Source organism: Pleurodeles waltl, chromosome 5, assembly GCF_031143425.1.
Source record: "Pleurodeles waltl isolate 20211129_DDA chromosome 5, aPleWal1.hap1.20221129, whole genome shotgun sequence".
Taxonomy (NCBI): Eukaryota; Metazoa; Chordata; class Amphibia; order Caudata; family Salamandridae; genus Pleurodeles; species Pleurodeles waltl.
In genome coordinates, this window is record NC_090444.1 from 414966695 (window position 1) to 414972472 (window position 5778).

At 42.0% G+C, this 5778-nt stretch overlaps 1 long non-coding RNA gene across 1 annotated transcript; it reads right to left on the reverse strand.

The window, feature by feature from the left end:
* Positions 1-2767: 2767 nt before the first annotated feature.
* On the reverse strand, positions 2768-4181 carry LOC138297262 (uncharacterized). The gene is made up of 3 exons (XR_011203982.1): positions 4018-4181; positions 3409-3476; positions 2768-2902 (listed from the first exon to the last, which is right to left on the reverse strand). It is a non-coding gene; the product is annotated as an uncharacterized lncRNA (long non-coding RNA).
* Between the last annotated feature and the right edge of the window lie 1597 nt (positions 4182-5778).

Genomic DNA, 5778 nt, shown 5'->3' on the forward strand with positions numbered 1-5778 from the left:
CCCATGCGGAACAGGGTCAAGACTGATTTGCATATGGCTGGGTTCAAACTGGGGTGGCATGGTGAGCAAAATAATGGATGGATTAAACCCAGATCTGTGACTGGGGGTGAATGTTTGATTGGTTCCGCATTCCGTCCATCCAGTTACGCTATCCCACAGCGTTTGTGTTTTGCTTTGATCTTGCTCGAGAACTCTTGCTGCAATTTTATTTAATACCCACTCTGAACTGTGTCCCTACATTTTTTTCTTAGGAAATTACAATTGATTTACTGGGCCTCTGATCTTCCCTGTGAAGATAATGGAAACAGCAGAGGGCATGCGTCTTTTCGTTTCAGCCTTTCACTTCAGTAAAAAGAAACACATCTATTCAACTTGATCGGAGCTGCATTTGGAGGCAAATCAATTAACCTAGACCAAGGCGATATGCTCTTGGAAATCTTTTGTTTTCTCATGCTTTAAGAACAGAGACGCCATATCTTTTGAAACTTATGCTAGTACTGCCTGAACCGCATTGGTGATCAGATATGGTTTCCCAGGCATATTTAGGAATACAAACCACACTTTTTTTTTTATTTCTCACAGACGGTGAGCGATGGGGTAAAGTAAAAGCAAAGAAGAACGTCATTGCTAGATAGCAGAAGCCTTACTCTGTCCACTCGCTGAACTTCACATAATTTACAGAGCTTTTCATTGACTCCGACCAACTCCACGAGCTCTGCCCAGGGCAAGTATCTATGCATGACAGAAACACAGAATTAAGGGACTGATTGTCAGTTTGGTGGCCGCACCACCATACTGCTGCTGTGGGTGTCCCAAGATGACTGCTAAGCTGGAAGTCTCTAATCTACCTTATTACAATGTTACCAGTGGCCCAGCACCGGTGTTCCTGACGGCAATGGACATGGTCAGCAATACAAGATATATTTTTCCATATTTGTTGATGCAGGTGTGCACCTTTTGACCAAATAATTCCAAAATGTATACATATGCATGAAACACATGTAAATATGCTTTGTACAAGTACCATTCCATTGCTGGAGTCTGGGCTATAAATGCCCAGTCCAGTTAATGGCAATAAATGTAAAACTTAGTTACCTAGATTTTTTTTGTCTTAATATTTGGGGAGGAGTTGCTGATGTGAAGGGGGCCCTGGACGAAGGGGTCTATGTCGGAGACTGAAGGGAAAAGAAGGGAATGGGGGAGATAGCATCCCATTTTCTTCAATTCAGCCATCTCAAAGCAGGTGGTCTCCCTGCCACATTCGACTCAAGGGGAAAGCAAATTGTGATCTGGATGGGGGTTGCCTTGTCTGCACTGCCCTCTGACAGCTGCTATTCCCCAGCCGTCATCAAGCGGTCGGCAAACGTCTGGTGGTGTTGGCAGAACTCTGAAGGTCTCTAGTTCAGCAACCTGTCAACATTGTAATTCGTCTGGTGGACCACCTAGTTGTAGGTCGGTGTTTCAGATGCTGCCGTGACAGAAGTGACAAGATTGCCAAACTTGTATCTAGTTCTTATGCAATAGTAATTCAAGCACCAAGGTTGTAGGGAGAGTCCAGAGTATGAACAAACAAGGAGCTTTGGAGGAAAATCACAGAAAAGGTACTGGAGACATGTCTACAGTCTTGAAGGCCTGCTTACTAATATAAGAGGATTAGTGTGCACTAACCTGACATTGAGCACTCAGCCAAGGTCTTAAGCTTGTCCTCAGTTCAAAAAAGGACACAAGGACTTGACTCATAAAGTCGCCGGGGAACAAGAAGAGCTGGGTTGGAGGCAGACATGAAGGATGCAACAAGGGAGCTAGAGCCCAGGAAATTACTGGAGAAATTGAACTGCAGAAAACTAGAGCGCTGGAAGTTCTGGGTGATTCAGAAGGTGATTGCAGGGATGATGCTTGTGCAGGACTGGAATGAGGCCAAGCCCCAATGCAGGTTGAGAGGAAGTATTTAAGATGGAAGAAAAGTGTGTTCCAGAAGATATGTGACTCATGTGGAAGTGTGGAATATTCCAATGAACTTGGGGAAGATCATCTATTACAAACAACGGTTATGAGGCCTTGCAGGTGACAGGTGCAAACGGTAATTGGAAGCAATTAACAAGTATAATGGAACCTCAACTGCATGATGGTACAATTCAATGAGTAACAGTAGATAGCCTAACTTGTCCTAAAAGACATGTGATAATCTGCTTGTGCAAAACAGACTAATCTTGCTTAGCAACAGAACAATCAATGTCTCAAGCCACTTGGAAGGGGGATCATGGACTGCTGAAGACAGGAAGGTGCCACAAGAGAAGGAAGATTTGGGGTGCTTGGAACATGAAGGCGCCACAAGAGAAGGGTGACACGAGCATGGCAAGTAAAACCCACAGCACATAGGGCGCAAGATGGAGTTGTGACATGCAGCCCGCGGGGGGAACCGGTGAGGGTTACGTCTGCTCCAGACTAGCATGTCACCCCCTTCATCATCAGTCAGCTCTGCGATCCCCTTGGACGGCAACCATAACCATGCCTCATCCAGTGTATGAAAGAAGTGTTAAGCAGAGGTGCTCCAAAAAGGAGGGGGTCCAAGTCACAAACTTCCTGTGTAAAATGCCTTATCTGTAAGCGTGGGAGCTTAACCAGAGGACATGGACCCTAGTCCTCCAAGAGAAATACGCTAGTAAAAAGAAGGTAAGGTCCCACTAGATGAATTAAATAGCTTATATCTGATTGTCATGAAATCGGTGAAGTTCATAAAAGGAACTGCAAAGAGAGCCTTCGATGCTCTAAATCAAGTTTTTATTTTGGAAAACAGGTAACTCCCGGTTGAAATGCAAACAGAATGGGTCCCGCAAGAAGGCAGAAGCTCAGCCAACACGTGTTTCGCCCCACAGGCACGTACTCCAGGGCTTTCTCAAAGCTGAAAAAGAGAAACGACATGCGACTAGAAGAATAATTCATGTTATATTGTAAGAAATAGTTGAGAAAGAAGACAACACCGAAGTGTGAGAACTCAAGGTCCGTGAAGATGATCGTGCCCATGCAAAGCATAACATTTCATTCCAGGAAAGACTTTTTCCAAGTGATTGGTGATCCAAAGAAAAAATAAATTGAAAAGTTAAAAACTAATAGAGAATGGAGAAAAAAAGAGTGTAGCCATTGTAGGCTGAAAGGAGTATATTAGAAGTGAATGAAAAAGGAGTCAAGAACATTGCAAAAGTCACCTAAAAATTGTTATTGAAGGTGTGGCCGGAAAGAGAAAGAATGTACAGCATGAAATGATCTTACAGCCATAGAGATAGTGCTAATGCCAGGAATAGAGTAAAGATGGTGAGGTTTTAGATTGGTGCTCAAGAGTTTTTTCGCAGGTAAATGGAGGATGAAATCAAAAGTAGGGTTGTGACATGACAAATAAAAGCAACATACCATACTGTGTTGACAAAATTCGTTTTGCAAAAATATACAGTTGTATAAACGCTATTACATTAGATAATCTGCAAAAAAAAGCAAAAAAATGTATATAATCGACATTTAACATATTGATACTAATGGAAGTACCATAATTTATCCAAAAAGGGAATGCATTGTAAGCTAGAAACAAACAAAGTAATAGTGCCTCTTATTAAATGGCTAGCTGAGAAACAAGATCTAGTTACAAAACGAATACAGTAGACTTGACAAGAAACGTGAAATGGCCCTAATATGGATAGCCTCACACGAAAAAATTACTCAGAAGATTAGCGAAACTTTACATCGCCATAAATGTTAGGTTAAAGTGTTATTAGGCATTAAAGAAGTCTGGTTGAAGAAACTGGTTTTACATCGAAAATGTTCCTATGTTGATAATAGCCGTCGTTAGATTCCTTAAAGTATTAAATGAGAGATGTCTGCAGAAACAGCATTAAATACATCTAAAAGCTAGTGCATCGGTTCAATTGTCAATACTAATTAGTTCTTTAAAAAATCTCTAAACCATTCCCACTTCAATCGCCAGCCCCGTTGGGATTTTCAAAAATCGACCTTCAAGCTCCTTACCTAATGAACACTGTTGATGTGGCAATAGTAAAACTTAAGGCCATAGATAACAGTACCGCGCTGACGAATGAATTACGGCAAGGTCTCACACTTTGATTCATACATATATTTACAGCCTACAGCAACGATATGCGCACAGCCAAGAATGTATGTGTCTGGAAACACTTTTCTTTCTGATATATCTGTGTCTTCCTGTTTCTATTTCTCAGAGACGCGCATGCTCAGTTCCCAGGAAGCCTGCCAACTATCTTTCTTCCTTTCAGGGAAAGAACTTTGAATAGTTCTACCAACTCTTTCAAATTGCGGTTAATGCAGAAAGCATGGAAACGTGAGATTTTCTTGTAAAAGAATGGCTGAGGCTTACTTAAAAAATTAAACTGCTTTCGGACATTAAGTACTCCGATACTATAAGCTGGGCAAATGGCCCAAATTTAGATCTGGGTGGTGTGGTACTTATTTCACAAAATTGGCTCTGGAGAATTGGCTAGTTTACAATTATGGAATGTACGTATTGCACGGATGTCAGCTATTCATTAAAAGATAAAAACATGCAATTCGAAGTGTTGATTTACAATTGAGGAACTACTACTAAAGGATTACTGCAGGTATACATTTAAATGTGGGGTTCAAATGGCGACAAACTGTGACTCATTACTACTAATATCACAGCCCGATGTTACCTTTATCAAGTCCTGGAGTAACTCTAAGACATAACATGCCTCAATAGCAGCAAACAGTAATCAGTCACACGACACATCACAAGTGAGGGTGCAATAGGCATCCAACAGCAATGGCATAGTTCATCCCAAAACACTGAAATTGTATCAGAAGATAAGCAAGTATGAAGTGATAGAAAAAACACCGATCCGACTGCAAAGGCATAAATAAGTCTGCACGTGCAGGACAGCACAACAGCCCATTGAACTCACATATCATTTGTGCCCGTTTCTTGTTATGCATCTGTGAAACAGGCCCCGCTCCATAAATCTACATCTGGGAGGGCTATGAAGATGTCTCAGTGGGCCATGAGGATACAGGGGGAAATCTGGCAAAAATAAAAAAAATTTTTTTTTGAGAGCTGCTGTTTATTCTCTCATAAAATCGTCCCAAGATACACAGATCTAACAAGCTAACCTAAAATATGTTTAGTAATGTTGGATCTATGGGTCGATCGGCTGCCATGCCCATAACCCATTTTTAAGACTTAGGACCTGATTTAGAGTTTGGCAAATAGTTAGTCTGTCACAAATGTGATGGCTATCCTGTCCGCCACATTACGATGTCCACAGGATATAATGGACTCGTAATACAGACAATTGGATGTTTGCCACATTTGTAATGGAGTAACCCCATGTGCCAAACTCTAAATCAGGCCTTTATAGCCTCATTATGAGTTTCCCAGTCCGTGGACCACCATGGCAGGGGCAGAGGTCTGACCACCACCGGTTTGGTGGTCGGTCCACTCTATTACAATATATGCGGTTCTGTAGAGGAAAGACTGCCACAGTGGCGAGACAGGCCAATCAGGCAGACGGAGCCAGTGTTTCCGCCAGACACAATATGATGTTGCCTCTTGCCCTGGGACACATTTCACTTTGCACATGCCCCAAAATAAAATTTTCACAGGAACTGGCCCTATATGTATCTCAGGGACAAACAATAATAGAGCCAAGTGACATGCCTGTCTGCATATCGTGTAATGTGCAAGTCAATGAAGCAAAAACATCAGCAATGGCCTGGGCCATACATCTAGATTAAGTG